The sequence below is a fragment of the Mercenaria mercenaria genome, chromosome 1, assembly GCF_021730395.1.
Source record: "Mercenaria mercenaria strain notata chromosome 1, MADL_Memer_1, whole genome shotgun sequence".
Taxonomy (NCBI): domain Eukaryota; kingdom Metazoa; phylum Mollusca; class Bivalvia; order Venerida; family Veneridae; genus Mercenaria; species Mercenaria mercenaria.
The window spans coordinates 112,015,192-112,031,771 of NC_069361.1; positions in this window are offsets into that span (position 1 = coordinate 112,015,192).

Consider the following 16,580-nt stretch of genomic DNA (forward strand, 5'->3'; position numbering starts at 1 on the left):
ATCCATTCCCACAAGTGGTTACTGAGTTACCAGCTTACATACAAAACCTTAACCAAAAATTTCTAAGTCGAAAAAGGGGCATAATTTTGTAAAAAAGCAAAATAGAGTTATGGAACCTGTGCAATGTAAGTCAGTTTGTCACAGTCAATAAGTGTGTGAAGTTTCAATCCATTCCCACAAGTGGTTACTGAGATACCAGCTTACATACAAAACCTTAACCAAAATCGGGACGCGGACGCGGACGCAGACGCCGACGCCGACGCCGACGCATGGGCGAGTGCAATAGCTCACTATTCTATGAATAGTCGAACTAAAAATGTCTCTTTAATCTACTTTCGGACCTGCTGCATATTTTTTCACCTGCGTGTAGGTCTACTAAAATAATACATTTTGTATGAAATTTATTAAAAGCAAAAAAAAAAAAAAAAAAAAAAAGAACATTTAGGTTTACGTTCACTGTATTTGCTTCAAATACCCAAAATGCACCATTTGCTGTTCTCATTAAAAAAATGTATTGGGGAGGATACCCCCGTACCCCCAACACCACCCCTGCGTACTATGAATAAGGTCCTGTTTAATAAAGGGTAACGTTTATAAATTATGAATATTGACCAGCAAATACCATGGCTGGTCATGGTTTGCATTGTTCGCAGAAGGCAGACCTATTTACCTGTTTACTATTTAACAGTCTGAACTTAAAATTTACAAAATGCAAATCTTAAAAAATGCAGATGTTTTGTCTTTATTCATAGCTGAGCCACGCCATGAGAAAACCTACATAGTTTACTGCATTTGCATAGAATTAGATCAGCCTGCACTATTCTCATTCATCTGATGTTCGACATGGTACCCGAGAACCGTGATAGAGCTCTTGTATGCGAGAATGGCCTGCACAGGCATGAAGTTGATCAGAATAGTCATATAGTTCTTTAACAATTTGTCTTACTCGAATATGGTTTAAAAGCAAATTTTGTATGGAATGAAAAGACGAATCAAGAGCCAGACTAGTGCAAATGTACTTTTTTGTGAATTGTACTATTGTCTATTTTAAACATATGCATAACACACAGTATTCTATCCTTTATTAATTTCATCCAGTATTATCATGTCTTATTATGTGTCAGTATATTATGATGTTTGTAGTAGATAGTCAATATTTAATTACCCAAGTATTTTCTTGTTTTCATTTTCCTGATTCATTTTAAAATTTTAAAACAATACTTTCTCATTATTTAACATTTTAAGTTTGAAATGTTTATCAATTCTCTCTGAGTAATCTTCAGGCAACATCTGGCCCAACATCATAAATAACAAACCATGAAGGAACTAGGGGTCAAGTCCTGATAAGAATGAGATATCATGCTGTGGTGCTGTACCAGTACCTTCTCCAGCCGAATTGTAGAAGTCTGTCATACAGTAGGGAGTGATTTGTTGTAATTAACTTTCCAATGTAATGACAAGTTATTCTTACCAATCTGATAAGGGTCATTTGAGAAAACATCAGTAACTGTTATTGTTATTTCTAGAGGAGTATGATATTGAGCCCATGATTCAACAGTTTACTAGTAAATGTAAGTGTGAAATATTGTATGTGGATAATTATTTGGAGGTGACATATAAACGTAGGGTCTTTTAATAAATGTTTAGGTTTTATCAAATTTTGACTCCAAATTAGACTCCAAAATTGACTCCAACTTTGACTCCACGCCAAATTTGACTCCAAAAATGACTCCAAAAGCGACTCCAAATTTGACTCCAAAATCGACTCCAGACTCCACTCCACCACTCCACTCCATGACTCCACTCCATATTTTACACGGTGCCCACTGCCTATTGGTGTTTGACACTCATAGCCGCAGTCAAACTCGATGCTTTCTGCTAATCTTTCCAAACAGCATTTCGACCGCCCTTTTTCTGTCCTGTCACCGGTGCTTTTCGAACCTTTCAGCCTGCATTTCATGACTGACTCCATAACATCGTTTCTCCCATGAATGTAAAATCAATGGGAACTGTGAACGCATCAGAGGTATGCCAACCTCGACCTTTCAGCTGCACAAAAAGCTCATTAAAAAACAAAGAATCGAACTTAATGGGACCGCAGTCAATTTCAAGGAAGACGCACATAATTCTATTTGTGATGGGGATATGATACTTAGTTGAATCAACATATATGTCTAATAAGGACTATCTCCCATACATGGTTTTAAATATTTCGAATGTCTATCAAAGGATTTTGAATTTGTTCATACGATATAATCATGAGAAGATGCGCTAAAGGAACATATTTTTGTCGGATTACTTTTAGAAAATTTAGCCCCTTATCAATTTTCCAAGTTTGGCATATAATTGCATAATATTTTGTGTCTTTAACCTCGTGTCCCTCTTGGAGGATTTTATTCAAACTTTCTCGAAAGTGTACGTTTTTATTTGACTGATTTTTTTATGCCAGTAATGACTACTGTCTATGTTGCTGTTGTTCGTCCCCTATTGTAATGCAGATGGCATTAATTTTGTTGATGGATATTTGATGCAAACAGTCTGTTACATCTTTCTTGATGACCTGCTTTGCTGTGTGTCACTAGTTGCGTTTGCTGCTGTCAGTGCTTCGTATGACTTTATTTTACCTTTTTCGGCCGTAGGCCGGTATTGATTTCACCTTTACTTCCTGTAAATATCTGGGGTGAAGGTCATTGAACAGCTGATTAAAATTATACATTTTGATTGGTGGATGAAAAATTCCACAGGTTTTCGAATGGAATAGATAATAGTAAGGGATGTGCAGGTGCTCTGAGCTGTATTGTTAGACAGTACGATCCGTTGCAAGACTCCTGTGGAAATAGCTTACGTCAAAAACCTGAATCCCCTCAGTAGTGAAACTGCGAGAGAGACCTGCCAACTCTGCCACAATGATACGGAGTTATCTCCTGTAAACGATTTACAGTCAACTCGTCCCCATTTTGGTCATTTCATATCCCTTGACGATTCCTTTTAGTCTTATTTTTTGTCAAAGTTTTCTAGATTATGATTAATATAATTATGATGTAAAATATGTGTTCTGTAAAATATGTTCTACATAAAAACATGAAAATTTTACTTTAAAAACTACATTTTGTTTTGCTTTATAAATACCCGATTGTATTAAAAGTGCAAAGTGCATGCACGTTTCGTAGCTTAATTAAAGTGCGCATCGACTAATGCGGCCGAGTATCTTTTTTAAAGATACTTCTTGTTGATTTTGTCGTTCAAAATGTCCTCCACGAACACAGTGAATGAAGAGATAAAATTGGCAATACCAAGTATTAGTTCCTTTCCACACAAGGGACTGTTTTTGGATATTGCCATAAAATTGAAATTTTATGCACCTTTAAACTTGCATGCAATATGCACCATGGCGTACAAGTCTGGACATCCTCAACTACGGAGAGGAAGAATGCCAATTATTTCTAAAACTGTATTCAGTATTTTATTAGATATCCCAGTTAATAAAATTTAAATGTAATCATGATGGTAGCAAAAAAACTACATGTAAAATATGTTACTATTTATACCATGCCTCCTATAGGCAGCAAAACCTGTAAAAAAGCACGATTTGTTTGTTTATTGACTGTGGAAATCATATACCGGAGTACAGTGACTTGTGACCTGCCAACGACCTCTTTCTGGTGTGACCCTGCCTTCAGAGTTCACTGTACGCTACAGCGATATGAGCATGTTAGACAGCCGCAATAAAGAGCTATGTCCAGGTTCGTGGATATCTCAGATAGACCGTTCCAGCCTCACAATGACAAAAAAGGCACGCCATTATGTGAAATTATGCGAAGTTACATTTATGGTAAGGGGCTACATGTGGGGAGACGATAGTCTTAAAAAAAAAAAAGAAAAAAAAATATTGACAACTCACGTGTTGACTAGCTCCTCGAATATTTATCGATATATTTTTTCAAAGTTGTGAACATAGCGGTCTACATCCTAGAGATAATATTAGAATCAGTTCTCTGAGAAAATCTGCACTTGCATTAGTCACTGTTACATAAAAGAAAGATCTACTTTATTACAAGTGCAGTGACCAGTCTTACTCCCTAGCTTGGTCTTGTTTTTGGAACGCTTTCTCGATTCACAGTACATTCACGAAATTTCTCACACAACAAAAATATGTTATAGGTAAAAAATTAAAATTTTATCGAAGTTAAATAATGCAAAGACTTATATTAATTTTACGACTTCTACCCATTTTCAGAAAGCAACAAAAATGCATAGAATTATAGTGGTTTTTTTTTTTTTTTATAAATCGAGCAAATTTCGTAAAATTCATAGTCAAAGGGGTAGATAATGACTTTTCACTTATCAAACCAATTTAAAATTTCTTCTATGAGAAATTATTTTGTTTTTATATCATGAAAATCGGTCGTTTTTAAATGCTTGACATTAATGTGGAGAGATCGCCGTGACGTCACGCGTTAACATCTGTTTATCTGGTGGTTGGCAAAACAAATGTTTTTAACACCGTTTGCGTGTTGAATCAGAATTTTTAATTTTTAATAACTCTTTTGCTCATTTATGGATTTTCAAAGTTCAAAAAGATTTGAAATACTAACGATCTTCATATTTTTGTATCCAAATATCTTTTTTCAAATAAAAACCGTTTTAAATGACATATAATTTTAAAAGCGGCGTAGTGATTTTCACAACCTTTAGAAAAACAGTGTAAGTTAAGCGTTCATAATTAATCCATTTTATTTCGAAATAACAATTAAAAGTAATCAATAAATTGCTTGTTTTATAACCTCTCCATTGATCAAAAAATTATTTATGTAATTTGTGTTTTAAGAAAGTTTAGACCGTTAGAAAAACATCACTGTTCACAAAAAACATGGACGATCGGCTTATGCCCACCCGATCACTGTCTTATCAGTTCTAAAAATAGAAAATACACCGGATTTGTATGCAAACACGATCTCTCTCTAACGTAATATACCGAATAAAATATATCACGACATTATTTTATTTTATTTTAATACCTATGTGTTTTTAAATACTGGAAAACTTTCATAAATGTACTATAAATGTTGTGAACATGAAAGATATTGTCACAAATATCGGAATATTGTTAGAACTAAATGAAAAACGAGGTAAATCAAGTTCTAGTAAACTTGAACATCTATATATTATTTATTTTTATTTTTTTGTTTAACGGATAAAAATGGAAAAAAGTGTACGTAAGATTTACTTAAGAAATGATTCCAAATTTTCGGAAATCAAAAAAAAAATCAACGGCGTGAAATAATACATTAATCTTCAAAATTCGTAGGAACACTCCATCTGCCAATTATACCTAAAAATATATATATTTTGAAAGTTTGAAATGCAGAAGACCTCGTAATCAAGTTTTAATGATGAAAATCGAAATATTTGCTGTTTTAATACAAATGCCTACTCGTGGTATTTTGTATAACAGTTATAGACTTTGAGAGACAATATTTTATAGATTAGACAGCAATGTAATAAAATCAATTAATTTTACACGTTGTCACTAACTTTTGAAAATTAGGGGCCATTTTTCTTATGTTAACCCTAGTAGTATGTATTACTATAGTATTTAGTGACATTACGTAAGTGGGTTGGAAGCTATAGACAGCATGCCGAACAAAGCAACTCTGCTAGTCTTCTAAATTCGAGAAATGCATATAAATCGTGTAACAAAGGTGAACAGTTTCTCCGTAAAATAAATGAGCCGCGCCATGGGAAAACCAACATAGTGCATTTGTGACCAGCATGGATCCAGACCAGACTGCGCGTCTGGTCAGGATCCATGCTGTTCGCTAACGGTTTCTGTAATTGCAATAGGCTTTGAAAGCGAACAGCATGAATGCGCAGTCTGGTCTGGATCCATGCTGGTTGCAAATGCACTATGTTGGTTTTCTCATGGCGCGGCTCAAATTTAACCATCAATTATCTGGCATCACCGAATGTAATACTGGCTTTCACGGTACGCTGCGGTTTCATCTTGTTGACAAGAATGGATTTTTAACAATCTTACTTTTTCTTCTCATACTTTTATTCTAGTGAAATAAACTTAGAAAACACAAGATAGAAACAAACACACAGTAACCGTTACTCAGAGTTTCATCGCCCAAGCAGGAAGAAAGTAGGGTCAAGTAAAAAATACTCTGAAACTGGACCATATAGATCCGCCACAGCAGCCATGCGTTTGATTTAACGACTTTAGTATGTCAACTTATGACCATTTCTGTGAAATAATTTTAAAATGAGCAAACGTTGTTCGAATTTTCTAGATTTTTTAGCTCTTGATAAAGGCTCACTCAAGAAACATTTGTAAGTATTTATTTTGAAAGTTAAAGTCAGTCCCACTATACACATAATAGGTAATGCGATCATGCTCACTGGCAATCATGTTTTTAATAAATCTGAGGATTTTTTTTCTAAGCCATACTGTATTGCAAAATAACCTTATGTGCAATAAAAATGCAATGTTCTGTGAAAAAGAATTGTAAATTGTTTTGCATAATACACTTGTTCCAAATAAATGTCAGACATATTTTGACTGCAATACTTTCGACGGGGTATTTTATATAATTAAGGATGCGCTTTACCTTACTTCGCTTCTACCAAAGTTGAATTTTATAGGAACGTGAACTCCATATTAACTTTCTTTATATCCGATAAAGATAAATTCATTTTACAAGTCATTCTAATGATGGAGTCAAGGATCTAAATACATTATACCAACAGGTTAATAACAGTCCAGTGACCGCATATAGGCCGAACAAAGATGATATAAAACAGGTCAAAATGTAAGAAAAAAGTAGGAGTGACAGGTTATGAATTCATTGCCCAGATACTTGGCTCGTTAGAAATTAACAGCATATCAAAATATTTACAAGTTCATTGATAGGACAACAATAGAGACAGAACGCTGAGACAGGTATCTTCATTAACTGAATTCTGTTTTATAAAGTGCACATGTCCTAAAATTTACTCGTGCAATTCAGTTTTTGGCATAAAATAATTTAATCAACGTATGCAAATCCAGACTGGTTTACTGGTTTTCCTAACTTAACGCCATTACATCAATGATTACGATCACTGGAAGAACGATGTTTGGAAAATAATGGTTTAGGCATAGAAAAAGAAAACAGTCTAGCATGTTGCAGCGTGCACGTCACCTCACGTGCACACATAGATCGCTTACAAAGTCAGACGCCGTTCTAGTTAGGGGTTAGGGGTACGCGTTCAACGAGTCTTACTGATTCGTCTCGTCAGCACAGCTTATGTTATGAGCTAGTATTTTATAATTCACTGGCTGTTATCCATCTCATACGATGGAACCCACTAAAAGTTGCATTATCAAAGAACTTTTATTATATTTTGTAAATGTAAGTTTGGTAAGTGATTATACATCATACACTAGGAATATTGTGTAGAGGTCCCATTCCGGATCTCTTCCAGAACACTGGCGTGCAGGTATCTAGACAAGCACTATACAGAGCCTTCATTTGGGCAATATTCACGATCTTGCCTCTTCCCATCCCCCATTGACTATACCATGTCTTCGGACATTCTAGCAAGGAAAAGGTATCAACACTAGAGCAGGCCATTTAGCGATGTAAAACGCAGAAGACCACACTTCTTTTTTTTAAAAAACAAAGCACAACCCTATTCATATTATAGAAATACAACTGCGACCACCAAACGACGGAGGACTTCAATTCTGACCACCAAACGAGTCTGTATTGATCAACTTAACTGCACAGAAAGAGACAGAATGATCTGCACATAAAACCACCGTGTGTTTAAAAGGAAGTCTGAATTCAAGACCAAGATAGAGACTATGTGTACCATATATGCAGCACTTTTTTTGCTTGCGGTGGGGATGGTGTCACAATTGGAAGAGACGTCATGCTGTAGCAACGCAGGTTCGATTCCAGACTCATACTAAATTAATAAGTTAATAATCATCCATTCTTAAATTGTAACCCTCCAAAGAACAAAACAAAAAGTCTAAAGACTCTGCACATGATACCCTTATGCTTGCAAAGATCATAACAAGAATATGTTTCATTTTTTAATGAAAAACGTCGTTATAATATACAGTATATTCAAATACTTGATCAATGTAAACAATGCGACTAGAGTTATGTGTACATAATCCTAAAATAGCTCTGTAATATTTTGTAAGTATAAACTAAAACAAAAGCTTCAATCAACAGTTAAAAGCATCTTAAAGGTGGTCAATTACATTTAAGCAACAATTTATGACATTTTTCATTTTGCGATCTAGTGATTTCTGTTAGTCTATTTAATGAACAAAATAACCCATTACACAGAGTTATTCTCCCTCTTAGAAATGTATGTTTCATTATTTTTTATGTGAAATTTTGTAATAACACCCCTTTAATACTAAAGTACTCAAAAAGTGGACTATTTCATATGATTTTAATTTCTAGTTTTTGTATTTGCATTTGATAGATATTGAAATATTTCAATAATCTTACACTTTCCATTAAATCCATTACTTGATCATAGCCCGATTAACCACCCTTAAAAATTAAATAAAATATATATTGCACACAATAATTTACATTTGGCACATAGAAACTGCATTGAACATTGGCCATAACTCCAAGATGCCTGGACCGATTTGGCTAGTTATCGAACTTGGCCGAGGTCTTATGGTCAAACACATTTTGTTTAAGTTTGGTAAAAATCGGATGAGAAATGTTTGACTTAGAGTGCGGACAAGCTTTGTGACAGACACACAGACTGGAGTAAATCAAGTGGTGTGGGAGACATAATTCTTACTGTTATAAAAAATTATCAGATATGATACTTCACTATTCACTGAAAAACATCCATAAATCAAAATGTAACAATGGCTTTAACAACTAGGCTTGGTGTTGACCACTCCTGAAAATAATTGTCTCTGTAGAACCCAATACCACACTTCAACACCAGGATTTCCAGAAACAACTAATGCTGCATTCTACTGTTTGATCCATCTAATCAGTGACATTTTTTATACGTCCAAAGGGAGGTATTATGTTACGACGCTGGTGTCCGTCTGTCCGTCCGTTAGCAATTTCGTGTCCACTCTGTAACTCTTGAAACCCTTAAGGATTTCGAAGAAACTTGATACAAATGTTCACCACATCGAGAAGACGTGCAGAGTGCATGTTTTGGATGGCTCGCTTCAAGGTCAAGGTCGCACTTAGGGGTCAAAGGTCATATGACTTTGTTTCCTTTCCACTCTGTAACTCTTTAACTGCTTGAATGATTTTAAAGAAACTTGGCACAAATGTTCACCACATCGAGACGTACAGAGCGCATGTTTCTGATGGCTTGCTTCACACTTAGGGGTCAAAGGTCATACCTTCGGGCGTATATTACATCGCATTGCGGCGCTCTTGTTTTTTTCATGAATGCTGCTTAAGTTAATGTCTCTGAAGGCAGCAGTTTTTAAGTATGTTTCACTATGTCAGTTGCTTGGCCAAACGAGATGTGTGCACTGGTGCACACATTTCCTGTCACTGTATGTTCATATGTTACTTGTTGACAAAGAAACATTAGGTAAGCTTTCAAATAACCTAGAACTGGGGTGTGAGTCATCTAGGAGACTAGGAGAGGTATGGATACTGCACAAGATCATCAAGAAACACACGATAAAATAATTAGAAAGAGTAACAAGAGCTGTCGGATGACAGCGCGCTCGACTATTCGAAGAATTCACTGAAGAATGGGGTCAAAATATTAACAGATTTTCAGACAAAAGAAAAAATTAGATTAGACAAACAATGTTCCTGTATTTGTGGATTTCGATAAGTCTTGCACTAAATGGCAATGAGCGACCATGATGGAAATGAAGTGTTCAAAGTTTCAAAGTCAAACAGTTTAAACAAAATATGGAATGGTATAAGAAACTTCTTATTTCTATGTCAAAAATGGGCTAAACTGAGTTAAAGTCCTTGGCCTAGTTATGAAGTCTTGCCTTTATAATGTAAACTGTGATGGTAAACAAGTGGTAAAAATTTCAAAGCCATATGACAAACTGGTTAGACAAAATATGGACTTGTATGAAACATTTAACAGATTTCCAAGTTCAAAAAGGGCCATAATTCAGCCAAAATAGTTGACAGAGTTATGTACTCTTACCTACAGATGGAAATCATGTTGATAAACAAGTGTATAAGGTTTCAAAGCCACAGTTCAAAAACGCTGACTTGTACGAAAAACTGAACCAATTTCAAGGTAAAAAAGGGCCATAATTCAGCCAAAATAGTCGACAGAGTTATGTACTCTTGCCTACAGATGGAAATCATGATGATAAACAAGTGTTAAAAGTTTAAAAGCCATATGTCAAATAGTTTTGACAAAACGTGGACGTGTACGAAAACAGAACCAATTTCAAAGTCCCAAATGGGCCATAATTCAGCCAAAATTGATGACAGAGTGATGTACACTTGTCAACACATAGAGACTATTATACTGAACAAGTGATAAATGTTTTAAAGCCATATGTCAATCACTTTACACAAAATATAAACTGGTACGAAAAACTTAACCAAGATTTTTAAGTCCAAAAAGGGCCATAATTCAGCAAAATCCTTGATGGAGTTATGTACTCTAGCCTATAACTGGATATAGTGATGGTTAACAAAGTGTTGGAAGTTTCAAAGCTTTATCTCAAAAGACTTTGTCAAAATGTGGACTGGTACGAAAAACTTAACCAAGATTTCTAAGTCCAAAAAGGGCCATAATTCAGCCAAAATCCTTAATGGAGTTATGTATTCTTGCCTATAACTGGACATGGTGATGAAAAACAAGTGTTGAATGTTTCAAAGCTTTATCTCAAAAGACTTTGTCAAAATATGAACTGGTACGAAAAACTTAACCATGATTCCTAAGTCAACAAGAGCTGTCTCCATAGGATGACACATGCCCCCAATGGCACTTTGAATGAATAGTTATGGCCAATGTTAGAATTTAGGACCTTTGACCTACGGACCTGGGTCTTGCGCGCGACACGTCGTCTTACTGTGGTACACATTCATGCCCAATAATTTTAAAATCCATGCATGAATGACAAAGATATGGACCGGACACGCCCATCAATGCAATATCATGAAATATGACCTTTAACGTCTAAGTGTGACCTTGACCTTTGAGCTTCGGACTGGGTCTTGCGTATGACACGTCGTCTTACTGTGGTACACATTCATGCCAAGTTATTTGAAAATCTATCCATGGATGACAAAGATATGGACCGGACACGAATGCACTATCATGAAAAATGACCTTTAACGTCCAAGTGTGACCTTGACCTTTGAGCTACGGACCTGGGTCTTGCGCGTGACACGTCATCTTACTGTGGTACATATTCATGCCAAGTTATTTGAAAATCCATCCATGGATGACAAAGATATGGACCGGACACGAATGCATTATAATGAAAAATGACCTTTAACGTCTAAGTGTGACCTTGACCTTTGAGCTACGGACCTGGGTCTTGCACGCGACACGTCGTCTTACTGTGGTACACATTCATGCCAAGTTATTTGAAAATCCATCCATCGATGACAAAGATATGGACCGGACACGAAAATTGCGGAGAGACTGACAGACCGACCGACAGACGGTTCAAAAACTATACACTATAAAGTGTAAAAAGAACTGTCGCTCTAAAAGCACGTATTGCACACTCAACAAGCATTGGATTCATTATAGGTGTGAAAAACTCACGCAACAGGAAATCATTCAGGTTGAGTCAAATGAAGATCTACATTATTCTTGTAAAGTATGTAAAGATGATTTAAATAAACAAACACTTAGAATACCTAGAAGGGCGCAGATAGAGGCTAGCTCTCAGGCACAACAAATACTAGAAGATGAAATATTAGTACATAGTGACGATCAGCAGAAATATTGTCACGTCTGTATAAAAACAATAGGTCAAATTAACACTGAATCCTGTGAACTTTGCTTTTCAGAATGTCATACGGAATGTTGTATTGATAATGATCTGATGGTTATGTGTCTTGCCTGCCAATCCATAGAAAGTTTGCCGTCAAGTCCAGGAGATGGAGGTAAAGAGCATCGTATGGATCTAGACACAACCAAGGGAGGTAACTGTAATACAGTTAAAAAGAAAGATGTGGAGAAAGCAGGTAATACTTACAATTCAGTTGGTATTCAAACAGACTGTACGTCCGAACATTTGAGTGAAATGACATTAAATTCTTTAAAGCAAAAAGAACTGAAGCTAAAGAAATTTGAATCAGAGCTTAAACAAAAAGAGAATGAACTTAATGATAGTAGTGTTAGGACTGTAAAGCTGGAAACATACATAAGGAAATTAGAGACAAGAAATGAAGAACTAGAAAGGACATTAAAAACACTATCAAAGAAAATTGAATCCTTGGAGCAAGATAGATCAGTTAAAGATAGTCTAAATCATGTTAATGAAAATAAGCAAAATAATAATAATGGGAATGCGAGATCTCAATCTACCTCGGCGTCAAGTGTAGGATCCTCTATGACACACAATCTGTTGGATGCCATTCATGAAAGAGTATCGAACTTTGTCATCAAACAAGTAGAAAAACAATTAGACAAACTAGATTTGCAGTTAGACATAAACAATCAAACACAAAATAATCAGGTAGTGAATTCTCACATAATAGATTGCGATTCTGATGAAAAGTTACAGTTTTCCAGATCTAGTGTAGGAAATACCTCTCCAACTGTACAGAACCTCCAGCCACTAGAGACCATGATACCAAAGAGTAGTACTGAAGCAGTCCTGGGAGCAATGCCCATACAACAGACAGAATCTGATCCTGGTAAGATACAGCATGACAACAACAGTCGAGAGCAACATAGTAGCAACAAGGCCGATAAAGGAACTGAACAGTTGCAGGAAGGTAATAGGGATCCAGAAAACGAGGTTATTTGTGTTCCAAAAAACAAACTCCATATTGCCTTAGCTGGACAAAAACTTTATTACAAAAAGCAAACAAGTATGAGTAGAACAGAACTGTGTAAACAAACTAATGCCGCATCATGCAGTGACACTCAACCAAATAGTAAAACAAGTAACCTATGTACATCCACGAATTCTTTTTTGTGGAAAACTACACCTCCAAACGTAACAAAGTAGCAGATCAAACGACTAACAAGCCACCAATCCTACTGAAAGTTGCTTCTTTTAACTGCAAAAACGTCCGAACAAGTGCGCATGCAATTAATGAACTTTTAGTCTCAAATCATATCGTGTTACTACAGGAAACCTGGTTATTCCAGTGCGATCAAGATCTTTTGGGTGAAATTAGTAATCATGTAAATTATACAGGGAAAGGACCAGATTATCTAGATCCAATCCAGTCGTTTCAAATGCCACGGGGCTATGGTGGAGTTGCAATACTGTGGAAGAAAAACTTAGACAGTGAAGTATCGACCCTGTCAGATGGGAATGAAAGAATACAGTGTATTGAATTAAAAGATCATGGTAAAGATTTTATTATACTATCAGTTTATCTTCCCTCAAGAGGAAAAGTCGAGGCTGACTCAGAATTTCAGGATTGTATTGACCAGTTAAATGAAATTTTTACAAAATACAGTTCCACACATGAATTAATAGTTGGAGGAGATTTTAATGTTGACCTATCAATGACTGAACGTTCAAGCAAACGTCTGGATTATATTACAAACTTCATTCAGGAATGGAATCTTAGATTTGAAACCAGTGGCAAAACATACATTAACCCACAAGGTGTGGACTGTACTGAAATTGACTATTTTCTTGTTATAGCAACATCCCAGAAAGTTATTCATGATAAGAAAATTTTAACAGGAACTTTTACAAATGTATCTGATCACTACCCTATACAGTTAACAGTAAAATATAATACACCAGTGAAAGCCCGAGGTGAAGCGGCAAAGAAAAATAAAGTTCTAAGAGTAAACTGGGATAAGATTGATAAGGGTGACTATGAAAAGGAAATTAACAGCAAGCTTAATGAGTTTTTAACCAAGGATTTTTGTAACCCAAGTGAAGTACGAGACCAGATTTTAGAAACAATCAGTGTAATTAAAAACAGTATGTCTAAATTTAGCGTAAAAAAGAAAACTCTCGAGGCAAAACCAAAATTGAAAGTGTGGAACTCGGAGATATCAGAGGCACTTAAGAAGTTACGACAAGCATATAAGTACTGGAGTCTGAGTGATCGACCAAGAAATCCAGATCATCCACTATTGACTGAATTAAAAACAAAAAAGAAACAATTCCGTACGAAATGTCGGCAGGAGCAAGCACGTAGACGTAGAAATGATATTGAAAATATTCATTCCACAAGATCTAAGGACCCTAAACTCTTCTACAAATTGGTGAATAAACAAAGGCAAGCAAAATCTACAGTTTCAGAAGAACTTTGTGTCAACAGTGTGAGATATCAGGGCTCTGAAAGTGTTACTGAAGGCTTTAGAGAACATTTTGAGAACCTAGCCAAAGTAAACAATAATCCAACTTTTGATGACCATTATAACAGCATGGTGAATCTAGAAGTACAACATATAAAAACCATGGTAAATGAATCTGACATTAAATCTGTTAGTATGGAGGAACTACAAGCAGCCATGAAATCGGTAAATAGAGGAAAGTCGCCTGATTATTATGGGCTCACAATCGAAAGTATTCTACATGGAGGTGTTTTATTACACAACCAAATCCTTAAAATAGTTAACGCAATATTTGAAACCGGAGTTATTCCAGATGTTCTTAAGTTAGGGTTGTTGACTCCGGTATTCAAAAATAAAGGTAATAAAACAGAAGCTGGTAACTTTAGAGGCATTACTGTTCTGCCTGTAATTGTAAAATTAGTGGAAATAGTGATCAAAAACAGAGTGGCACCGGTAATGGAACTTCATCAGAATCCATACCAACGTGGGTTCACTTCCAACACATCCCCTCTCCATGCAGCACTTATTGTTGAAGAAATATCGAGGGACAGTAAAGATCATAATAGAAATATTAACTATGTCTTCCTAGATGCCAAAGCAGCTTTTGATGTGGTAAACCATAATCACCTTCTTCGTCGTGTATATCATGCAGGAATCCAGGATAAGCACTGGTCTCTCATACATAGTCTACACGAAGAAACCCAAAGCGTCGTAAAATGGTCAGGACACCTATCCGAAAAATTTCCAGTTTCTCAAGGAGTGCGTCAAGGTGGAATTCTTAGCACTGACCTCTACAAAGTCTATGTAAACCCACTGTTAAACAACCTACAGTCTACCTGTATGGGATATACCATTGGTACGACAAGATGTAATGCTAGTGCTTGTGCAGATGATGTAACAATCAACTCTGCTTCTTCTACTGAAACTCAAACTCTTATAAGTATGGCTGAAGATTTTGCTAATCAGGAGCGGTATACCCTACAACCAACAAAAACAGAAGCTCTGCTTGTAAAGCCAAAAAACTACAAAAATAAAAGTAAAGACTTAAGCCAGTTCCTTATATATAATACAGAAATACCAAACGTTGATCTTAGTACACACCTCGGTATCTTGAGGTCTACAACTGTATCTCGTACAGCTGAAGAAAATGTTGAACGCAATATTCTGAAAGCCAGAAGAACACTCTACAGTTTTATGCCAAGTGGTCTACATGGACATAATGGGCTTGACCCCGCCACCTGTCTTCACCTAATACAAATGTATGTTATTCCAGTGCTCACATATGGACTCGAAGTTATTTTGCCAAATAAACAACAGATGGATAAGATTGAGGTCTTCCAAAAGAAACTATTGAAGCAAATTTTATCTGTTCCACAAAATACGGCGGACTCGGCTGTCTATATCTTGAGCGGTTTTCTTCCAATAGAAGCCTTAATTCACAAAAAAGCTCTAACACTATTCAACAATGTATGTCATCAGTCTGATAACTCTGTCGAAAAAGAAATAGCTGAAAGACAATTAACTGTTAAATCTGTAAAAAGTAACAGCTGGTTTATTGAAATAAAGAAACTTTTTTGGAAGTATGAACTGGGTAGTATTGATAATTTACTTCGTAATCCCGTTGATAAATATATCTGGAAGAAAACAGTGAATGACTCGGTAAACAAACAGTGGAAGGAAGAGATCTTGAGTATAGCAAAGTACCATCATTCTATCAGGTTTCTGAACACTAGCCATTTTATTCCTGGAAAGCCACACCCGTTATTAAGTATACAAACCAACTCATTTAGAGATTACACCAGAATACCAGTGAAACTTAAATTGATTACCGGTACCTACATACTACAAACCAACAGAGTAGCCTTTAACCAAAATGCAATAGATCCAGTGTGCCAGTTGTGTTATACAGACAATGAAACCGTTGAACATTTTCTTCTTGACTGTCCAACCCTGCACAATATTCGGGAACCAGTCTTATCCGACATGTTGTTTGAATTACAAACGTTGGGTTTGAATAACTGGACTTCACTGAGCACGTCACAGCGAATAGAAATTCTTCTAGACTGTACACATGTGGCTGACAAACTGGGAATTCCTAGGAAAAATTTAAA